This window comes from Nycticebus coucang, chromosome 16 (assembly GCF_027406575.1).
Source record: "Nycticebus coucang isolate mNycCou1 chromosome 16, mNycCou1.pri, whole genome shotgun sequence".
Taxonomy (NCBI): domain Eukaryota; kingdom Metazoa; phylum Chordata; class Mammalia; order Primates; family Lorisidae; genus Nycticebus; species Nycticebus coucang.
Window position 1 is genome coordinate 37300333 of NC_069795.1, and position 24135 is coordinate 37324467.

A 24135-nucleotide genomic window follows, 5' to 3' on the forward strand; every position below is an offset into this window, starting at 1 on the left:
TCTTATTCAATCTCAGTCTGCCATTTTTTCCATATGTTTTAGTTAGGATGCAAACAGGAGATAGAAACCACAGTGTACTTTGAAGAGTTTTATATAAATAATTATTGACAAGGGACTATAATAATTAGAAATTGGTTAGTAGAAAGCAAAAAGTACTCTAAGGAAACTGGGCTTACTCCCAGAGTTGAGACAGACTTCCCATGGGAGAAAACACCCCAGATCTAAATCCAGGCCTTGGAGAATTACGGTCTTGGTAACCAATTGGCTAAGTCGCCGGAGTGCTGCTGGCAGAAATTTTTGGAAAAGTATCCTCCAGATTTTGCCATAAATTAACTCCCTAGAGTTTTAGGGAAAGAATCTCAATGAAAAATGTATCAGAGGGACTCCATTAGGAAAGTATCAAAGGGGGAATTTTCATTTTAGTTTTATTGCTCAGAAAACATCTGTGATTCACTAATTATTCAGGTTATGGAAACTCTCTGTAAATCAATACCTTTAAAGCTAAGAGGGCAGAATATGTGATATACTTGAGTATATTACAAAATACCAAATAAGTCAATGCAGAATGATATATAATCTGCTTGTCTGTACAACCTCAAATAATCCATCATTTTTTCTAGTCTATCAGTTATTTAAATATAGTCAACTGATATATCTATATTTATATATATATGGTTCAGGGCCAGGTGTGGTAGTTCACACCTATAATCCTAACACTCGGGAGGTCAAGGCAGGCTAATTGCCTGAGTTCAGGAGTTTGAGATTAGCCTGAGCACGAGCAAGACCTCACCCCATCTCAAGTAAAAATATAAAATCTAGCTAGGTGATGTAGGGGGTACCTATAGTCCCAGAAACTGAGGCAAGAGGATAGCTCAGACCCAGGAGTTGGAGGTTGCTATGAGCTATGATAACATAATGCTCTACCCAGTGGTGAGAATCTGCCTCAAAATAATAAAGAAAGAAAGAAAGAAAGAAAGAAAGAAAGAAAGAAAGAAAGAAAGAAAGAAAGAAAGAAAGAAAGAAAGAAAGAAAGAAAGAAAGAAAGAAGTTTCATCAAAATAATCAAATAGCTATGTCATCCAAACAGATCATTAAATAACATTTTTAAAAATGGTGGTTATGTAACAAAATGTAAGGCTTTCAAGAGACATCACTCCTCTTAAAATACAAAAATCTGAAAGGAAAATAAGATAGAATTGCATTTTCTTCACTTTAACACAAGTTCCACTTTTGTTTTACTCTTTGGTTTTAGAGTATATTGTTTCATAACTTCAACATATTTGACCCTGGCTTCCTTGTGGGAGTTGATGAGATGAGAAACTTCAAACCATGATTTTGAAACCCCCAGTTCAAATGCTCTGGGGTGATGCTGTGAAGAGACTATTCCTTAAAATAAATGATTTGATCTTCAATCAAGAAAAGTGTTCACTTCCTGGAAAGTTTTCAGTTTGCTGTTCTCAAGAACTCAATTTAGCAATTTCAACAGCGTGTACTTATCCATGCTATTGGAGAGAAGCAGTGACATGAATAATCTAGAAGTGCAGTTAATTTTAAAAGAATTTATATGAAGTGATTTTCTGTAGTAGATTTAACTCCATAGTTGTGCTGTACCTTAGCTAATAATAAAATTAATTTTTCTTACTTCAAGGCATAACAATTGGTAGCTAAATAAAATAATGCGTGAAAAGGGAGAGCCAGGAACTTTCATTAGTTCATGTGAAGAAATTCCTTAAGCAGTACATCCATATGTGGAGAGGTGAAAATTGATGACAATGATGATTGCTGTGTGTGAAAAACTGGAGAATTAAGACCACTGGCCTTACATTGTAAGATAATGACTGAATTGCACACATAGCCATGCTTAGCCATAGTGAGGTAGCTAGACTTTAATAGCTGGCCGTGCTTTGTAAAAGTGTACTTGATAGGATATTGTAAATGATAAAGAATTACATAAATGTATGATGAAATGGAAGTCATAATAATGTGGCATTGCTGGGTTGGGCAGACCTGAGCAGGGTGAATGGTGCAGGCTACTTTGGACAGGCTTGAGTCAGGCTGGCTTGAGTTGTCATGGGCAGGGAGCTAATTGAAACCTTACAGGTGCAGGACCTTGCAGGTTGTTGATTAGAGAAAGAGGCTAATCAATGTTCCAAAGATTTTCTGACATGGACAGACAGATGTGGTCATCCTGACTTGGGTTATTTTGGGAACAGCCTTATTAGGACTCTAGGGAGGGGGCCCCAACAAAGAATAGACAATGCGAAAGGGGGTCTCCAAAGATGGATCAGATGTTTGTTCTAAAATAGAGGGTCATCAAGGACTGACCAATCAGAAAGAGATATAAAAATCACAAAGAGGAGATATTATCAAGGCCTCAATAGAGGGTCTTTGGAACCACCATACAGTTGAGGTAACAGTGTCCCTAAAAGAACTACCCTCATTAACAGAGTAAAAACCACACCCACCAGCACCATGACAGTTTATAAATACCATGGCAACCCTCGGATATTGCTTTAAAAGAGTGTAAAAGGTGAGGGTTCTCATATCTAGGAATTCTCCACCCTTTTCCAAGAAAAACCATGAGTATTACACACCCTCTCCACTTAAACAAAATTAGGGAGTCCATATAAAAGGAGAAATCTTGTTAAACACAGTTTCTGCTCCACTTGTAGAGGCTGACCTATTCCTTCTCTGGAATGTACTGTGTTTTAATGTTTAATACAAATTTGGCACTCTTCCTGCTTGCACATTCTATTGACTCGGTACCAATAACCATTCTTTAGTACTGGATATGAAGAACCTGGGAACATGGGGACCTGATATTAGGTCTCACCCAATAGCTTTTTTTTTTTTTTTTGTGGGATTCATGGGCTTTTATTAATTCTCATTATATATATGTGGAAAGTATTTTTATTAACATTGACAGGTTTCCCAGTGTTTTCTCTTTTCCTGTTTTTCATTTAATCAAGTAGCAGGTACTGTGACCTCTTATTTCAAAGAATAATTCTATTACATACTTGTTTCCCAAAGCTTAAGATTGCCAAGAATAAGGTTGAGAAGAAATCGTTTCCTATAAATTAAGAAGAGACACTCCTTAGATGTAGAGAAGAGAGGATGAGAGAATATTTGATGAGAAGTTATGGAAAGTGAGGCTTATGAACAGATCACTGAGGGAGTTCATAATAAATCAATAGAAAGCTCAGACTGCTGAGATAATCAAGTCTGACTAGAGGAACTAGTAGTTAAAAAATAGTTAACAAAATAGTTAAAGGGAAAGGTCGATTCTAGTAATTAATATCAACAACAAATGCAACCAAGCTGAGAATTTTTTAGAAGGACTGAAATCACTCCAGGATCAGTTTATGTGGTAGATAGGAAACTATAAAACTCAAAGAACCTGCTACTTGATTGAAAAAAGCAGAGAGAGTATTTTCAAAGAAATATTTTAAGAACCACTGATTCCTTACTGACTTACTCTGTATCATAACAATTGGAGGCAATATGGATAATTTTAGGACAGGAACAAAGCTTTATGCAAGGTGAAATTGATGGAAACTGGAATGGCTGGACCAAGCCTTTACATAGATTTATTTTCCACCTCTTCCTTTGGATAAAAAACTTTGCCACCTGTCTAACTGCAATGTTTCTCAGAGTAATGCTCATAAATATAGCATAAATATGTAATGCATGATGAAGGTGGCATCATAAATGCATACATAAAGAACAGATTGTTCATTAGATAGTGTTGGGATAATTAGCTCATTACATGGGTGGGAGGGAAGAACCTTGGATCTCCAGCTAACTTCACATAGAAAGGTGAACTCTTTTGTGAAGAGTTTCAGAATTTGGTTTGGGATGGGAAACTCTTTGAACCATCAAAAAAGATAGTTTCAAAATTTAATAAAAGTAAAACTCTAAAGTCAATAAACAAAAATGTTAAAGATGTTAAATGTTCATTATTACTAAGAAACAATGTTAAATGTTCATTATTACTAAGAAACAATGTTAAATGTTCATTATTACGAAGAAACAATGAAGCATTTCTTAAACAAGATTCTGAAAACACTAATGAAACAAAGGAAACAACAAGATAAAAAAAGGGATGACATGCCATCAAAGTATCATGAAAAAAAGTTAAAAGAACATTGCATGGCAGCACCTGTGGCTCAAGGAGTAGGGCGCCGGTCCCATATGCCAGAGGTGGCAGGTTCAAATCTAGCCCCGGCCAAAAACAAAAACGAAAACAAACAAACAAAAAGAACATTGCATGAAACAAATAAAAACTAATATTTGTTTGTTGATATTATACTAAAATGTGCTACTGATAACTCTCAGGGGGTCCTCAAACTGCGGCCCGCGGGCCACATGAGGTGGTGTGATTGTATTTGTTCCTGTTTTGTTTTTTTACTTCAAAATAAGATATGTGCAGTGTGCATAGGAATTTGTTCATAGTTTTTTTTTTTTTTTTTTAAACTATAGTCCGGCCCTCCCGTGGTCTGAGGGACAGTGAACTGGCCCCTTGTTTAAAAAGTTTGAGGACCCCTACAATGTCACCTAGAGAAAGATAGCAATCCAAATTGAAATGTTGTGATAATGGTTATCAAGAGTGATTTTATAATTTCACAATATCTTATCCATTTCTTTTTAGTACACTGCTATAATGAAAAAGATTTTCTTCTCCCATATTTTAATTATTTATATCAATGTGGACTTGTGGATTCTTATTTTATTCAGTGTGATGTAAGTGTCTGTGTATGTATGCATGCTCATGTACATGTGCTATTATGATCATTTATTTTGACACTCAAATTATTAAACTTCATCAGAGACCAAGATAGCTTATTTATTTATTTATTTTATTTTTGGGGATATTGAGAATACACAGAACCAGGTTACATTGATAGCTTTTATTAGATAAGGACCCCCTTATATTTGTGTCCCGCCCCCAAAAGGTGTCCTACACACCTTTTCCCCTGACCCCTCCCTCCTTCCCTTTCTCAGCTCTCCCCATCCCTCCCCCAGTATACTGGCTTTCATGTCCTTGTGATAATGCTTTCGTAGTTCTTATTAGTTCTTAGAGTATTTAGTTGCATTTTTTTTTTTTGTAGCAAAATGTTCTAAAATCATCTGTTTCTGTACCTGACCCATCGCTGGGATCAACTATTTCTCCATGGAATTATGGTTCCTCTTGGCAGAGAATGTTTATAGACCAATGTGTACATTCTAATATTCTCATTTCTAATGGGTATTTTCTGTTCTTAGGCCCTATCAAAGGATAAATTCATAAAGTGTATATATCCATATTCATATATGTGAGTATACACCTACACAGACACCCACACAGAGTTTTTTTTATTAAATCATAACTGTATACATTGATATGATCATGGGGCATCATACACTCGCTTCATAGACCGTTTGACACATTTTTATCACAATGGTTAACATAGCCTTTCCGGCGTTATCTCAGTTACTGTGCCAACATTTACATTCTACATTTACCAAGTTTCGCAAATACCCCTGTAAGATGCACCACAGGTGTGTTCCCACCGATCCCCCTCCCTCTACCCACCACCCTCCCTCCCTTTCCCACTTCCCCCTATTGTTAGGTTGTAACTGGGTTATAGCTTTCATGTGAGAGCCCCAAATTAGTTTCATAGTAGGGCTGAGTACACTGGGTACTTTTTCATACACAATTATCTCTATACGTATGAGTTCATACCTATAATTCAAAATTCAGTTTCAGACTGAGGGATTTGTTCTAGCATATGCCCCTTTCAAATCGGAATATCTTTTCTGTAAGTATAGACCCGGCTTCAATTACTCTCAATATATTTATTTAATCTTCCTCTATCTAACGTATCTGTGAAATTTACTGTGCTATTGCTTCATTTGTTTTTGCTAAATAGCTTTTTGTCTACTTAGAAAGAAAGGAAGGAGGAAGGGAGGAGAGGAAGAATGAAAGAGTTAGATGAATTTTGGTGACTGTAACTATCAATGTAAGCTTCATCCCAATTAAGATGTAGAGCATTTCTTTCATCCCAGTAAGTTGTGTCATGCTTTTTTTCAGTAAATCCTTCACTCCAATTCAGTCGCAGTCAGGACTTCTATCAGCATAGCTTAATTTTAACCATTCTAGGCATTAATTTTAATTGGTTCACACAGTATATATTTCCTGTGCTTGGTTTATCCTCTTCTGAACAAAATTAATTTATGTTTAATTAAGTTGTTACAGAGATTATTACATCATTCATTATTATTTCTGAGTTATAAATAAATTTTACGAATATATCAGAATTTCTTTATTCATTCAATAGTGGACAATTGGCTTATATTCCACTTTTGTCCGTTAGGGAAGAAAGCTGTCATAGACATTTATACAAGGCTTTTGTGTAAATATATTTTCACTTTTCTTGGGTAAATACCTAAAAGCATAATGACAGATCATAAGATTAGTTATCAGCAAACTGGAAATTGTTTTTAAAGTGATTGCACCATTTTACACTGTCATCATATATAGTTGGCACTTGCATGTGACTAATATATTTTATTATTAAGTCATAGATGTCTATTCTCACAAACATTCATTTTAATCAATTATTTCTAAAATATGTGCTTAATATTACTTAGAACATTCTAAAAATATTCATTTAAATATCAATGATTTTTAATCATTATAAATATTTACTCATGGAGTAAATATTAGCCATTTTAGTGATTGAAAAGCAAATGACATGGCCAATTTGTGGACTGGACTCTTGAGGCGACGTAAAGTGACTAAACTGGTATAATGCTATAATGCCCAAAAGGTTTGTAGGAAGGCTGTGCCTCTTTCTGTCTCTCCTTCTCTGTGTCTCTCTGTCTGTCTTTATCATTGCGTTCCTTGTTCTCTCTTCCCACATGTCTAAGGAGGACAAGTAAAGTGACCAAAGTGTTTTCATTTAGAAAAATATTAAAAATAGGGCGGCACCTGTGGCTCAGTGAGTAGGGCACTGGCCCCATATACCCAGGGTGGTGGGTTGGAACCCGGCCCTGGCTAAACTGCAACAAAAAAAAATATCCGGGGGTTGTGGGGGGCACCTGTAGTCCCAGCTACTCGGGAGGCTGAGGCAAGAGAACTGCCTAAGCCCAAAGGATGGAGGTTGCTAATAACTATTGGCCTAGTGCAGTGGCTCACGCCTGTAATTCTATCACTCTGGGAGGCCGAGGGAGGTGGATTTCCTGAGCTCACAGGTTGGAGCCCAGTCTGAGCCAGAGCAAGACCTTGTTTCTAAAAACAGCCAGACACTGTGGCGGGCACCTGTAGTCCCAGCAACTCAGGAGGCTGAGGCAAGAGAATCGCTTCAGCCCAAGAGTTTGAGGTTGCTGTGACCTATGACAACACCTCACTCTACCAAGGGGAATATAGTGAGACTCTGTCTCAAAAAAAAAAAATAAGAAAAAAAATACCTGCAATAATTTAATAGAATGATGACCTACTCTCACATTTTAATAGTACATATAGGTCCACATTTTTTCTTCTCACTGCTAATTTCTCTTTGCTTCAGTAATTCTTTTTACAGTGTGATAAAGCATTATATAATGTCATATTGAAAAAGTTCAATTTTCTTCAGACATTCACATGAGCCTTAATTAATTTGATATGGTGTTAAGGAAAACCATTCTTTTCAATGGGGCATAAACTATAATCTCGCTTTTGTATAACTGATAAGATTCTAATAATGCTTTTATAGAATTCTAAATTGATTTTTTAGAAGTAATATATGTATGCTTATTTCTGTTTGTCTCACCACATATCACAAGTTTTGCATAACAGAAAGCAATTAAAAAAGGAGCAACAGAATTAGATGTTATAAAATTTCAAATAAAATAGCAATATTTACAAAATTAAACATTATATACAATTATGGATTTTTTATTGTTGTAAGACATAATATACTATTAAGTAGGGAAACCTCGGCATATAAATTCTGATAATGAAGATGTATATAAAATAAATACTTAAAACTATACTTTCTGTTAGTAATTATACACAGTATTAATAAGAGGAAAAGAATTAAATATAAACATATTTAAATGGTGATCTAGTTATGCACATGTTAACTTAGAACTTTTAGAACTGATTTGCTTTCTATTATAAGAATTTGAATCAATATTTGGCAGCCTCATTTATTCTTTTACATACTTTAAAATTCATGATTTTAAAGATACATTGTTACAAATGTATTGATCTGTACTTCTATTAGAACAAGCCCTTTTATAGAGTGAAGAATATAGAAGTAATTTTAGCATACTTTGCTCACATTAGCCTTACCTAATATACCTAAAAAAGGTATCTTTAAGCAAACCTTTGTTTATTTGGAGAAAAATACCCCTCTTTTTGTTTTATTAGAAAGCATATAATGTTAGCAATTGGCAGTATCTTTTTTACGCATTCACATTAACTTAATTAAATTTTAACAATATATCTGGCATAATACAGAGCCAGGATTCCTAGTACAATCATTGTATTTATTATAACAAACTAATAAGATAATATGTAAGACCAAATACTATAACTATGAATGAGCATAAATATTTATAAATGGGTTTTCATAACTATCTAGAAAGAAAATAATGTAGATATGCAATTAGAGCAGACATCTCACATCCTCCTTGTTGCATTTTCTGCTGTGGTTTACAATATAGTTCTCAGACATTAGTCTCACTGTGTACTTTCAAAATATGGTGAAAAAAATTACTATAAAAAGGCTTTAAATTCCATTATATAGGATCACCCATCAGTTGATGAGTGGTAATGAAAATGTGGTATGTTTACCATGGAATACTAAATATTCAGCTATAAAATAGTATGAAATATATATCACACATAAAATATTTTCCCAGGCCAATATCTTTAAGCATTTATCATGCACTCTTTTCTAGTATTTTTATAGTTTTGCATCTTAAATTTAAATATTTTTCCAGTGAGAATCAATTTTTGTTAGTGGTGAGAAGTGTGGGTCCAGTTTCAGTCTTCTGCAAATGACTAACCAGTTCTCCCATTACTATCTGTTAAATAGGAATTCTTTTCTCCAGTGCATGTTTTCATTAAACTTACCAAAGATCAAATGATAATACATATCTGAGTTCATCTCTAGATTCCCTAATCTACTCCATAGATCTCTGTCTCTATTTTTTTGTGCCAGTACCATGCTTTTTTGATCACTATAGATTTGTAGTATAATCTGAAATCCAGATTTCAGATTTGGGGCTGGGATTTTATCAAGGTAAAAAGCTTCAGCACTGCTAAGGGACATAGACAACCTTCCCAATGGGAGGAGATTTTTTCATGCTATGAATCTGTAAAAGGTCTGATAACCAAAATATATGGAGAATTCAAATTAACCGTTAAGAAAAGAACAAACAACCCCATTTCTTTGTGGGCAAGAGAATTGAACAGAAACTTCTCTAAAGATGACAGATGAATGACCAAGAAACAAATGAAAAAATACTTATCATCTTTAATCATCATAAAAATGCAAATCAAAACTACTCTGAGGTATCACCTAACTCCAGTAAGATTAGCCCATAACACAAAGTCCCCAAACTGCACATGCTGGAATGGATGTGGACAGAAGGGGACACTTCTACACTGTTGATAGGATTGCAAACTAATACAACCTTTAAGGAAAGAAGTATGGAGAATATCAAAAGAAGCAAAAGTTGACTTTCCATTTGATCCTACAATCTCATTACTAAGCATCTACCCAGAAAAACAAAAATATTTTACCACTAAAGACATTTGCATTAAAATGTTTATTGCACCTAATTCAGAATTGCCAAGTCTTGGACTCAACCCAAATGCCCATCAACTCATGTATAGAATAACAAATTGTGGCATACGTACACCATGAAATAACATTTGGCCATGTAACAGTGCTACTTGTGCCTCCTTCATTTTTGAAATAAACAAAACAAAATAAAATGGATAGTGGAACAATGAGGGAGAACAGCACCACCTGTTTAGTGCATTCATAGTGATACAATGAAAAATTATCAGAAATTGCTAATATAATAATTAAGATTAATATTTAAATGCATATATGGCCAGCATAATAAGGCAACTGAATTGGTAACATCTCATACCTCAATGATCTAAAATATTTGCTACTAAAAATATATTATTTTTATCTTAAGTATGACAAATTATGGTATGATTTCCTAACAAACAAAAACAAAAACAAGCAAACAAAAAAGTAAATACGTGAGGTGTGAGAATTTGGAATTTTAAGCATATGTTGGTAACATCACCATGAATTGGTAGTATATTTTGAAGAAAAATTTGACACCAAATCTAATATTACTATAGTACAACCGAATATTACTACAGTACTTCCCTAATATGAGGAGACTATAAAACAAAACAGAATAAAGAATCCAAATATGTGTCCCATGAAGAGTAATTATTGGAAAGAAAATTGCCCTTGGAAGCAGAATGAATCTTCAAATATAGCTTTTTTTTTAACAAAAAATATGAAGGAGAAAAAAAGGCAATACAATATTTGAAGAAGAGTCATGATGAAAATGTGTCAAACGGTCTATGAAACCAGGGTTTGGTGCTCCATGATCACATTAATGTACACAGCTATGATTTAATAAAATAAATAAATAAATAAAATAAAAAATAAAAAAATATTTGAAGAAGAGTTACAAGTTAATAACTGATGATAACATATTACATATTCAAGGAAGACAAGAAATTATGTGGATGATTTCAGGAAAGAAATGACAGGAAAACTTCCCCTAGAAAACAGTTATGTTAGAGAAATCAAACTAAGTTTGATGTATTGAATTATGAGTTTTGCCTAAAAGGATTCTGAGAAATCTAAGATAGTTTTACAAAAGGTATCACATGAAATGGAAAAGCATACATACAAAAGTGTATGTATATTAACACATAGATAGAAAGCCATATATTTGTATATATTATTAAGCAAAGAAAAGGAAGTAGCATAAAATTAAACTTTGGCACAATAATTTTATTAAGTGCATACAAAAAGATATGCAGATTAATATGCATATGTACTATATGTTTAACATGCTTACACATATATTTACATAATTCCTATATATGTAAATACGGGCTCAGATAAAACAGGCTCTATCTATTAACAGATAACTTCTGTAATGACAAAGTTAACAAAATGCTATGGTAATCTAAAGTTATTCATTAGATCCTTGTTTATATTTATTAGAGCACTATTCCTAATAGCCAACATATGAAATTAACCTAAATATTCATCAAGAGGTAAATGGTAATAAAAATACAATATGGTACATGTACACCACGGAATATTATTGAGCCATATAAGGAATGACATCCTGTCAATTGTAGCAACCTCAGTGGAACTGGAGAAGATTAACGTTAAGTGAAATTAGCCAGGCACAGAGGACAAATGGCATGTGTTCTTGGCTCATACACTGAAGTTGAAATTTGGTCTCATGGAGACAAAAAGTAGAATCAGTGTTACCATAGGCTAGGATAGTAGCAGGGAGGGGGAATAAAGAGGAACTGGTTAACAGCTATAAAAATATAATTAGATAGAAGGAATAAGGTCTGGTGTTCAATACCACAATACATAAAGTCACTAAAGGTAACAACAATTTATTGTGTATTTCAAAATAACTAGAAGAGTAGACTTGGAACTTTCCTAGTACACACAGATAATGAATGTTTAAGGTGATCATTATGCTAATTATCCTACTTTGCCCATTACACAGTGTATGTTTGTATCAAAATATCATGTATACTGTATAAATATGTGAAATTACATGTTCATGAATAGTAAAAAATAAAAAAAAAATTGCTGAGAAAATGTGAAGTCATTCCCTACTCTAACGTTGATTTCAGTAGTGTGAGGCTCCTAGCTTACATGCTCCTCTTCTATAGTGGATTTTCCCATGGCACTGCTGAAGGAAGAAACCAGTTATGTACACAAGCCAGATCCTTTCCCTTCTATTTCTCTGAATTTGCCTTGCTGCACAGATCACAGGTTTTTAAACAACTTCCTTTGTGCCTTATTTTGCCCATGACTTGTATCAACAGGTGTTTTTTTCTAGCACATGGAAAGGGAGAAATTTTAAAAATAAATTATTAGTTATAAATGACAAAAATCCTTAAAAAATTCAATTTCTGAATACAGTATACAATAAGCAATAGGAATAAAGTAAAATGGTATTAAAGGATGAATGTTGTCTTATTTAGAATTAAATAATATCCATCCACAAATAATAACTAATTAAAATAATTAACAAAGATATTTGCTCAGTAAGAAATGTACTTGCTTAAAAATTTACTGTTTATTTTTAATTTAGGTTTATGTTTTATGTGTACATACTAATAATATGAACGATAACTGTAACTAAAAACATTAATGTTACCTACTTAGAACCTTATAGACCCATATTTTAAAATAAATTTTAATTTTTAATCCATATTTCCCCATAAAACAACTGAATCAACATGAAAGTATAAGGTATAATATATCTGATAAAAAATTTGGTTGTGGTGATATAAAAATACACATTAAGTATTTTTGAATAAGTTAAAATTTTCCATAGCTAAATACACCTTTCTGATATACTTTCAAAATGCTTATTAGTAGGTTTCAAATTGTTACACAAAAGGGTGATGTAACAATTTTTTAACATTTACATTTAAATATTTTAAAATGACACCTTAACTTTATATTTACAAATGTTAGAAATCACGTGAAAAATAGATGAGAAAGGCTTATGCTATTTTCTAATAATTTTAATGGAGAACACAAGCTAAAGGCACAGACTTAGGATTCTGTTTCCATTTTATGGATGTAGGCTCTAAAGACAGGCTAAGCAACTATTAACACTGAAAATATGAAAATGTAAAAATGCAATTTCTTAATGAAAAATTATATTTTCACCATGTACATTTTAATAACTTAATTTAAGTGATGAAAATATGTGGGTGACCAAATGGATCTAAAAATTATGTAACTGCATTCACTAGTTTTTCATATTTATGATTCCAGAAGGGATACAAATGGAACATTATACTTGGGATAATGTATATATGTATGTATTAATATAGACTTATATATATACAATTATACACATAATTATGTGCATATATATGTATGTATTTGCCTACCATTTTTCATAAACAATAACGTTGGAAGGTTTCTTAGATATTATTTTTAATGTGGAAATGGAGGATCAAGATTAGAGGTTAGTTTCCTTTTACTGAATTCATTCATTCCTGATGTATTTCATGAAATTAGACTCTAAGACTGAAGGTTGTCAGCCCCCTTTTACTTTCAGTCCATAAAATTTTATTTTGTAGAAAATTAAATTAATCGTATTACCAAGCTAAGAAACATTTCCTTTAATTCCAACTGGACATTAATATTTTTGTCATATTCTGCTGTAGGCAATCAATACATTAATATAATTGGAAAAATGGAGAGAGAAAAAAATCTTTTAAAAAATTCTATTCTTGAAGGTAGGCAAATGAGCCAAATGTACTAGACAAGAGTTTGCATATATGGTACTATACAGATCGTTTGCTGAAGTAGAGCTGTATGTAGACTACAGAGCACATTTTCTATAGATACAGGAAACAGACAACAAATTCAAATAACAGGAAAAGATAGAAAGTGATGAAACAGAGTCGGCAAATGTGGATAACTCTTTGGAGAATCTTGGCAGTGCATTCTATAAAGGTAGAAATTGTGAGCATTAGCATTAAGAAACTAAATGCTTGATATTTTGATTATGATACTTAACAGTAGTACGATCTGGGGAAAGTCATAATTATTCAAAGCTCAGATTCTCAAGATGCCAGTTGAGAGAGAAAATACGTATCTCATGGGGTCATTAGAAACATTATAGGCAATTATTATCTATTATAAATAATGTATCATACTGCTTATCGCATAACAATTATATAATACATGTAATATACAAAACTAGATAAATAAATACAATTTGAGGAAATCTTTAATTTTGCATTACATTTTACACAATTTTAACTACAGAATTTACGTGAAGTAATTTGTAAGTATCAGAGGAATTAATTCACAGTGAAATTATGAGTATTGTAATGTATTGTTTAAGTTCGTCAAGTTAAAAACCAAAAGCATATTTTATTTTAAATACAAGGATCAAACAGAAAATTTTTATTAATGCAACAGTCACATAAAATGTATTATTTTTTCAATTCAAAACTACATAGTTAGTATCTAAAGGTATTAACAAGTTGAACCAACATAACTCTTCAAGAATGTCTCTAGATTTACAAGGCAGTGCTCAAATATCTCACAGAAATTATGACTGCCAGAAATCATATAACCACCCCTCAACTCCAACACCTCTCCTGATTTTTCTTTGCAGTTAACTCAGGGGTGCCATATATATTGGTGTTAAATAGGAATTCAGTTAAAAATCATGACCAATTCTTTAAAAATGTCTTTGCAACACATTTATAGACAGACATCTCTAATATTTTCCTTGTTCTTAGTCACAGAAAATAGTTTGTTTAAAACTATTAAGATCAAGTTAGTTTCTAAACATGTAGTTAAGTAGCTAACGTTTTCATTTTTTAACTTCATTTTGTGTAAACATGTGTAATTGTATTCATCATTTGATTCTAATTTAGGGCAAAACAAGTCCTAATTTTCAATATAAAACTCCAATAACTTCCTCTAACTCTCAGCAAAAAGCTTTTTTGTCAACAATAAGTTTGTATTTTGTTGTATAACAGGATTAAAGTGAGATGTTGATGATTTTATGTCTATTTATACATTTGCCTTTTATGTAATTATTTTCATTGTATTACTAATTATAAGAAGACATACAATTTATCTAAATAACTGAACAAAATCACCTACAAACTATAAATACATGTGGATAAACTTCTCTGAAAACTAATGGTTGCTTTCTTTGAGCATTGGAAAATTAAATTTGAGTAAAGCTATGTTTAATTGATTTACTATGGTTTTGTTCATTAATTAAATTCAGAAAGGATCTGTCTATACCATTTGCTTTCAATTGTCACATTAAATCAAAGATAATGGGTACAGGTGTGCTGAATGAAATATGGAATAATTCTATTGAGTGAACAAATTCAAATAAAAAGGTATGTACAGGTGAACTAAAAATAAGCAAGTATCATAATAAATTGAAAGTAATTGATTGCCTTTGGGATGCCGAAAAATCAAACAAGTCTACAAATGATTTAAATATTCCATAAAATACATTGAAATTATTCCCTAGATGTACTCTATAAATTATAAAGTCCTGAGGCATAGACAAAGTAACAGAGTAATATATAAAATGATACAAAATGAGCTAAAATATAAAAAAAAAGCGTGGTATCAGGGAAACAAGGTAAATAATATTGTAGTATATTAAGTGTAATTTATCATCCTGAAACTGTAGAATTATGGAATATTTAACATATTCAACTGGAGTCTTCCAAAATCTAATTTTGAAGTTCTCAATAAATATATGCTAATATTTCTAAATTCTCTATTTGTAAGTAGCATACCCGGTAAATCTGGTAAATATTTGTATTTTTCCCAAACAGATGAGCTTTCCACTTTACTTAAGAAAATAAATAGACACCTGTGGCTCAGCGAGTAGGGCGCTGGCCCCATATGCCGAGGGTGGCAGGTTCAAACCCAGCCCCGGCCAAACTGCAACAAAAAGATAGCCGGGCGTTGTGGCGGGCGCCTGTAGTCCCAGCTACTCAGGAGGCTGAGGCAAGAGAATCACGGAAGCCCAGGAGTTAGAGGTTGCTGTGAGCCGTGTGACGCCACGGCACTCTACCCGAGGGCGGTACAGTGAGACTCTGTCTCTACAAAAAAAAAAAAAAAAAAAAAGAAAAGAAAATAATTTTAAGGGCGGCGCCTGTGGCTCAGTCAGTAAGGTGCCGGCCCCATATACCAAGGGTGGCGGGTTCAAACCTGGCCCCGGCCAAATTGCAACCAAAAAATAGCTGGGCGTTGTGGCGGGAGCCTGTGGTCCCAGCTACTTGGGAGGCTGAGGCAAGAGAATCGCTTAAGCCCAGGAATTGGAGGTTGCTGTAAGCTGTGTGAGGCCATGGCACTCTACCAAGGGCCATAAAGTGAGACTCTGTCTCTAAAAAAAAAAAGAAAATAATTTTAAAATGAAAATATATACACATAAAACTAAATTCTTAAATAAAAATGTTCCCTACTCATAAATATTATTCTAAAAACAAGCCAAGATTCTAATGAATGAAGTAACTTTTTAGAATGTAACAGATAATATACTAAAATTTTAGGAGGTATATCTGAAGTTTGTGAACAAGCACAGAATAATTATTTTACCATTTAGAAAATTTATATTTTATAGATTCTAGTTATCAAGCCTTTGTCTGATTGAAAATATGCAAATATCCTTTCCCATCCTGTAGGTTGTCTCTTTGCTTTGGTTATTGTCTCCTTAGCTGTACAGAAGCTTTTCGTTTAATGAAGTCCCATTTGTTTATTTTTGTTGTTGTTGCAATTGCTATGGTAGTCTTCTTCATGAAGTCTTTCCCCAGGCCAATATCTTCCAGTGTTTTTCCTATGCTTTCTTGGAGGATTTTTATTGTTTCATGCCTTAAATTTAAGTCCTTTATCCATCTTGAATCAATTTTTGTGAGTGGGGAAAGGTGTGGGTCCAGTTTCAGTCTTTTACATGTAGACATCCAGTTCTCCCAACACCATTTATTGAATAGGGAGTTTTTCCTCCAAGGTATGTTCTTATTTGGTTTATCGAAGATTAGGTGGTTGTAAGATGTTAGTTTCATTTCTTGGTTTTCAATTCGATTCCAAGTGTCTATGTCTCTGTTTTTGTGCCAGTACCATGCTGTCTTGAGCACTATGGCTTTGTAGTACAGACTAAAATCTGGTATGCTGATGCCCCCAGCTTTATTTTTATTACCAAGAACTGCCTTAGCTATACGGGGTTTTTTCCGGTTCCATACAAAATGCAGAATCATTTTCTCCAAATCTTGAAAGTACGATGTTGGTATTTTGATAGGAATGGCATTGAATAGGTAGATTGCTTTGGGAAGTATAGACATTTTAACAATTTATTCGGAGCATGGTATGTTCTTCCATTTGTTAATATCCTCTGCTATTTCCTTTCTGAGGATTTCATAGTTTTCTTTATAGAGGTCCTTTGCCTCCTTTGTTAGGAGAACTAGAATCTATAAACAACTCAAATTAATCCACATGAAAAAAGCCAACAATCCCATATATCAATGGGCAAGAGACATGAATAGAACCTTCTCTAAAGATGACAGATGAATGGCTAACAAACACATGAAAAAATGTTCATCATCTCTATATATTAGAGAAATGCAAATCAAAACCACCCTGAGATATCATCTAACCCCAGTGAGAATGGCCCACATCACAAAATCTCAAAACTGCAGATGCTGGCGTGGATGTGGAGAGAAGGGAACACTTTTACACTGCTGGTGGGACTGCAAACTAGTACAACCTTTCTGGAAGGAAGTATGGAGAAACCTCAAAGCACTCAACCTAGACCTCCCATTTGATCCTGTAATCCCATTACTGGGCATCTACCCAAAAGGAAAAAAAATCCTTTTATCATAAGGAATTTGTACTAGACTGTTTATTGCAGCTCAATTTACAATCGCCAAAATGTGGAAATAGCCTAAATGCCCACCAACCCAGGAATGGATTAACAAGCTGTGGTATATGTATACCATGGAATACTATTCAACCATTAAAAAAAAATGGAGACTTTACATCCTTCGTATTAACCTGGATGGACGTGGAAGACATTATTCTTAGTAAAGCATCACAAGAATGGAGAAGCATGAATCCTATGTACTCAATTTTGATATGAGGTCAATTAATGACAATTATGGTTATGGGGGGGGAAACAGAAAGAGGGAAGGAGGGAGGTGGGTGGGGCCTTGGTGTGTGTCACACTTTATGGGGGCAAGACATGATTGCAAGAGGGACTTTACCTAACAATTGCAATCAGTGTAACCTGGCTTATTGTACCCTCAATGAACCCCCAACAATAAAGAAAAAAAAAGAAAATGTATATTTAATTCAATTTATAAATTCTCTAACTAATCTAATCTTAGTTGAACATATTGGTTGTATGGTGTTTGTTGTCTAAAGTTAATCCTATTATCTATGGTTGATCACTTTAACCAATTACAGTTAACTGGAGGATCCCCACTTAATCAATATTTTGGTGTAAGAACTCTTTCTTTGTCAAATACAGTATCCAGTGCTGGTTTTTGTTGATATTTATAGATCTATCAGCATAAATTATACACACATACACATATATCTTTAACTTTCTATATAGTAGAAATAAAAATGCTTAAATTGTTTTAGCAATTTAAATGTAAGAAATCTAGAATTCTAAAATTCGAATGTTCATTGCTATTGAAATTATCAATTCAGGAAAAAGACAATAGAGGTGTAATTTGCTCTCTGTGCCAACAATGATTTAGGATTATAAGCAATTAACAAGAACACTATCACTCTGTTATGTAGGATAAAATAATAATTAACGCTCACTTTTCTCAAAGTATCTGTGAGTTTTGAATAGGAGACCTCAAACTGCAGTGCTCAGCTTACAGATGAGACATATTGACATGATCTATATAGTCTCAATCCACATCTCTCTGGGATAAAATATGAAATAATGGAGAAGTAGTTCCTTCTTCTCTCTAGATGTTTACATGTTTTTAGAATGTGTCTACTTTTCCATATCTTCCATTATTGAAGAGGTTCTAGTGATCTGGATTATATCAATGGTTGTGATACAAAATTCCTCCAACATCATTTATACGTGGTGCACAGATTGGTGTACATTTAAAAAGATGAATTTTAACAAAGTCACTACCATCAAAAAATCTATATCACTGGAAACTTTTTAGTATAAAAGATCTGAGAAAACTACATACACATCCCAATATAAAGGAAACAGCTAGAAAGAAGTAGGAACCACTTGTCCACTATTTGGTATTTTCCACAGAGATATGTTTGTCAATTTCCGTTTATTATTACCTATGTGATCACACTTTAAAATAACAGGACTTGGAGTGGGGAGAAGAAAAAAAATAATAGGATTCAAAGACAAGTTAAATATTTCCAGTATTGGGCAGCGCCTGTGGCTCAGTGAGTAGGGCGCCGGCCCCATATGCCGAGGGTGGCGGGTTCAAACCCAGCCCCGGCCAAACTGCAACCAAAAAATAGCCGGGCGTTGTGGCGGGCGCCTGTAGTCCCAGCTACTCCGGAGGCTGAGGCAAGAGAATCGCGTAAGCCCAAGCGTTAGAGGTTGCTGTGAGCCGTGTGACGCCACGGCATTCTACCCGAGGGTGGTACAGTGAGACTCTGTCTCTACAAAAAAAAAAAAAAAAAAAAAATATTTCCAGTATTGGTGTTTCTAATAATTATAGGAAAATGAAAGATCATCTGTGAGGCTATGAATTTAAAACATTTTGTAGAAATAAAAATCTTGCTACCTGTTTAATATTCAAATCACTTACCTTCATTAATACATGATATCTACACTATGCCTATAGGCATATGAGTTTAGAATTCTTTGCTTATGTAATTACTACTAGAAAATTGGGCCTATTATCTTATTATCAGGGAATATACATATATGCTAATGAATAGTAATTATCAATACATTCATCACACAAAAAGTATTTACTACATTGCATAAAATGAATTAAAAAATATGCAGATGCCTTTGGTGTCAATGAATGTATGTATCTCAACTCATTTTAAAATGAAGCTCTTTTTTTAGTCAATAATGCTATTAGATATCAAGGCAACCAATTATATAAGCATTTTAAACTGATTCATAAATAAAGCATTTCCTTTGCAACCCGAAAGAAATTTAGATAATATCGAAACCATGGTGAAAATTTTATAGGAAACTATACATCCAAGAGAATGAAATTAATAGTTGAAAACAGTTTTCATAAATAAATGAACATGAAATATTAATCATAAATTATACTTTTGTTTATTAAGGAATAAAATTGTATTTGATATTTTTGATGGCATATACTCCAAAAATTTCTGTGGAATAGAAATATTTAGATACATAAATAGATAATAGAGTGATCGATACAAATTGCTCAGCATTTCCCAAGATCTGCTCTTGACTATTCGTTATTTTGGCAGAATTAACAGCAGCAAATTTTGACAAATCTGAGAGAAGGTCTAATAAAGGATCAGATTTATTTATTTATTTTTTTATAAAGACAGAGTCTGACTTTGTCACCCTCTATAGAGTGTGTTGCCATCATAGCTCACAGCATCCTCCAGCTCTTGGGCTTAGGTGATTCTCTTGCCTCAGCCTCCCCAATAGCTGGGACTACAGGTGCCTGGCTATTTGTTGTTGTTGTTGTTGTTGCAGTTTGACCAGGGCTGGGTTTGAACACTTCACCCTCAGTATATGGGGCCAGTGCCCTACTGACTGAGCCACAGGTGCCATCCAGGATCAGATTTTTTAAATAAATAAATTTAGAGTATTTGTGTTAAATGCACATTTTCCTTTTCATATTTTCACATGTGGTTAGTCAAAGCCTTGACTAATGTAGGATTAAAAGAATTGTTTCTGTCAACAAAATGATGGAATTTTAGGTTGTGAAATCTCCAGGTATAATTCAACATGACATGGACTAAATTCATGTTATTCAGAATTCTTTTCATTCCCAACATTGAACATATGTAACATGTTATTTAAAACTTCTTTTTAGTAAAGTGTCTCAAGAATGGAAGAAAAAGTACCCAATGTACTCACCTTTATTATGAAACTAATGTAGGACCTTCACATGAAATCTATAACCCAGTTACAACCTAAGAATAGGGAGAAGGGGGAAAGAGGGGAGGGAGGGGGGAGGTAGGTGGAGGGAGGAGGATTAATGGGATTATACCTGCCTGCATCTTACAAGGATATATGTGAATCTTAGTAAATGTGGAATGTAAAGGTCTTAGCAAAATAACTAAGAAAATGCCAGGAAAGCTATGTTAACTAGTGTGATGAAAATGTGTCAAACAGTCTATGAACCAAGTGTATGGTGCCCCATGATCATACTAATGTACACAGCTATGATTTAATAAAAAAATAAAAAAAAGAAAGTGTTAGATTTACCTAAATTGATCCAATTTTAATTTGTTTATATATATGTATATACATAACATATCTGTATAAAAGGAAAGAAAGCAAGAAAAACAAACACTTAAAACTTACTAGTTTTCATACATTTTGGTAAAATATTGATTTTGTATAATTCACCAAAGATAACTGTTTTAAATGTTTTTTGCTATACTAATACAATAAAATAAAAATAAATACATATTCATTTTAAATAATATTAATTCAGAAACTACCTTTTTTGTTATAAAACACTGTAGAAGCTTAAAGTGGACTATAATAATTACTGAATTAAAAGATAAATAATCTCTATTTCAACAATGCAAGAAAAAAACAAAAGAAAACCTTACCAGTTTATTGTAGAGAAGTAGAAAATACAATTCTAAAATTTGTATAAAAGCAAAAGAGCAAAAATATTTGAATACATCTTGTTATTAAAATTTCAAATTAAAATATTATGTACAGAAATTATCTAAAGCTGTTATTTAATAAATATAAAGCAGTTGAGCACATTGCTAAGAGGAAAATCGAAGTATCCTCTTCCCGTTAACAAGCATTTCATACGCACTTTTTATTGTATTTTAATCAGATAGTTTTAACAATAACAAATCATCTTATCTTTCAATTTGTGAGTCTTTGTACATTAATCTTCTTAAATGAATGATCTCATAGTGCTGATACAACCTGAAAAAATTGGAGGCGATTTAAGACACATTAATCTGATTCATATGTGTAATTTGATTTTTTCAAGATACGTCAATTGGAATTGGTTTAAAAGTTGTTTTTTGTAGAGTGGCTAAAATATCTCCAATACTATTATCTGAATGCCAATACACAGAATATGAAATTAGAAAGACTCTACTATTTTTGTATTTCTAAAATACAAAAAGCTTGAGAGAAAAATGATAATTAATACACTAGAGCCATTTAAGAATTTAACTCGCTGGGTTCAGCATCCTCCTGGTAGAGGGGCTCGTCCTTCTTGGGCTGGACAGCCGGGCTCCGTTCCTCCTCCTGTAGCTTCCTCCTTGGCCTACGCCCTCTGAGGCCTCCGACCACCACCAACATGAGCTTCTTGCTTGGTAATCACTCTTCTAAAACTTTTAAACTGAAGAAGAATATTCCAGCAGGTTCTCACCATTATGAACTTTTAAAACACGCAGAAGCCACACATGGCAGTGGCAACTCCCGGAATGGCTGTCATGCTCCCTGAAGGAGAGGATCTAAACCAGTGGGTTGTAGTCTACACTGTGGATTTCTTCAATCAGATCAACACGCTGTATGGAACCATCACAGACTGCACAGAAGAAAGCTGTCCTGTGATGGCAGCCAGCCCAAAAGATGAGTATCACTGGGCAGATAGAACAAGCATAAAGAAGCCTATTAAGTGCTCTGCACCAAAGTACACTGATTACCTGATGACTTGGGTTCAGGACCAGTTGGACCATGAGACCTTATTTCCATCAAAAATTGGTGTCCCATTTCCAAAGAATTTCATGTCTGTGGCAAAAACTATACTGAAACGCCTCTTTAGGCGATTCTCCTGCCTTAGCCTCCCGAGTAGCTGGGACTACAGGCACCCGCCACAACGCCCGGCCATTTTTTGGTTGCAGTTTGGCAGGGGCTGGGTTTGAACCCGCCACCCTCGGCATATGGGGCCGGCGCCCTACTCACTGAGCCACAGGCGCCGCCCACACTTTAGGTTTTATGCAAAGCACTTTGACCCTGTGATCCAGCTGCAGGAGGAAGCACGTCTCAATACAACTTTCAAGCACTTTTTTTTTTTCCCCCCAGGAATTCAACCTTATTGATAGAAGAGAACTTGCACTCCTCCAGGAACTGATTGAAAAACTCACCTCCAAGGACAGATGAGGGACGCAGAGCTGTGGAGATCGTTCATCAAATGATGCAGTGTGCAGTGTCTTTGGGGTTCTGTTGTATTTTGTTTTTATCTGGGTCCTTTCTATCTTAGGTTTGGGGCTTGTCTGGGTTCCTTCTTCTTTATTCCGAATGTATAAAACCATTTTATGTTGCCAGAGAAAGCAACAACGTTCTCTATACATTTGATCGGGGTAAATTTTGTCTTAGTAGCAAATGGCATTTTTTTTTTTAAACTTGATTTTGGTTACTTGAGGAGTTTTTCAATAATATCGTGTGGTGAAAGGAAATGCTCATTGATCGAACTGGCAATGGATGGAGTTCTGCGTTAATGTAAATTGTGGCCCATTTTGAAGTCCTCCAAAGACTTAAGTTTTTAAATTCCTTGGCAGGATCACTTCTTAGGTACAAAGCACAGATACAGGTGCAGAACTGAACACGGCTGAAAACAATATGAGGTTTACTTCCCAGGGCACTTACTGGTGCATGTTGTAAAATATCTGTGACAAAAGCCATAGTTTACCTAAATTGGTGATCTCCAGCTTTTACTACTTTGAAGAAATGTAATTTATAAGGGTATGCATGCAGAACATAAAAACATCCTTATTTCTGAATTATTTTTGATATTGACGGTAGCATGTTTGGCTCAACAAGTGCTTTAACTTCTTTTTCCATGGCTGGTATCTGTGATACTGAGATTTGAGGATATTGAAATGTAATAGGCATGTTGGCTTCTTTCTTCACAATTGCCAAATGAGCCATAAGTCTGCAGAAGCCCCTTCTCCTTTGAAGAGTAGAGGATACAAGTGTGTGTGGTTGGAAGTGGGTGGAGGAAGGGGAATTAAGTATAGAAAGTCAAGTTCTAGAAAGTTTTGTCTTAAAACCCTTGAATAGAATGGTATAAAGATAGGGTGGCACCTGTGGCTCAAAAGAGTAGAGTGCCGGGCCCCATATACCAGAGGTGGCAGGTTCAAACCCAGCCCCCGGACAAAAACAAACAAAAAAAGAATTGTATGAAGATTTTCTTAGAGACTTCTTTTTAGGAAGCCACTTCCATGA

The 24135-nt window shown here is 34.0% G+C and overlaps 1 pseudogene; it reads left to right on the forward strand.

The window, feature by feature from the left end:
• Positions 1-22264: 22264 nt before the first annotated feature.
• On the forward strand, positions 22265-23070 carry LOC128567931 (MOB kinase activator 1B-like; annotated as a pseudogene).
• The last annotated feature ends 1065 nt before the right edge of the window (positions 23071-24135 follow it).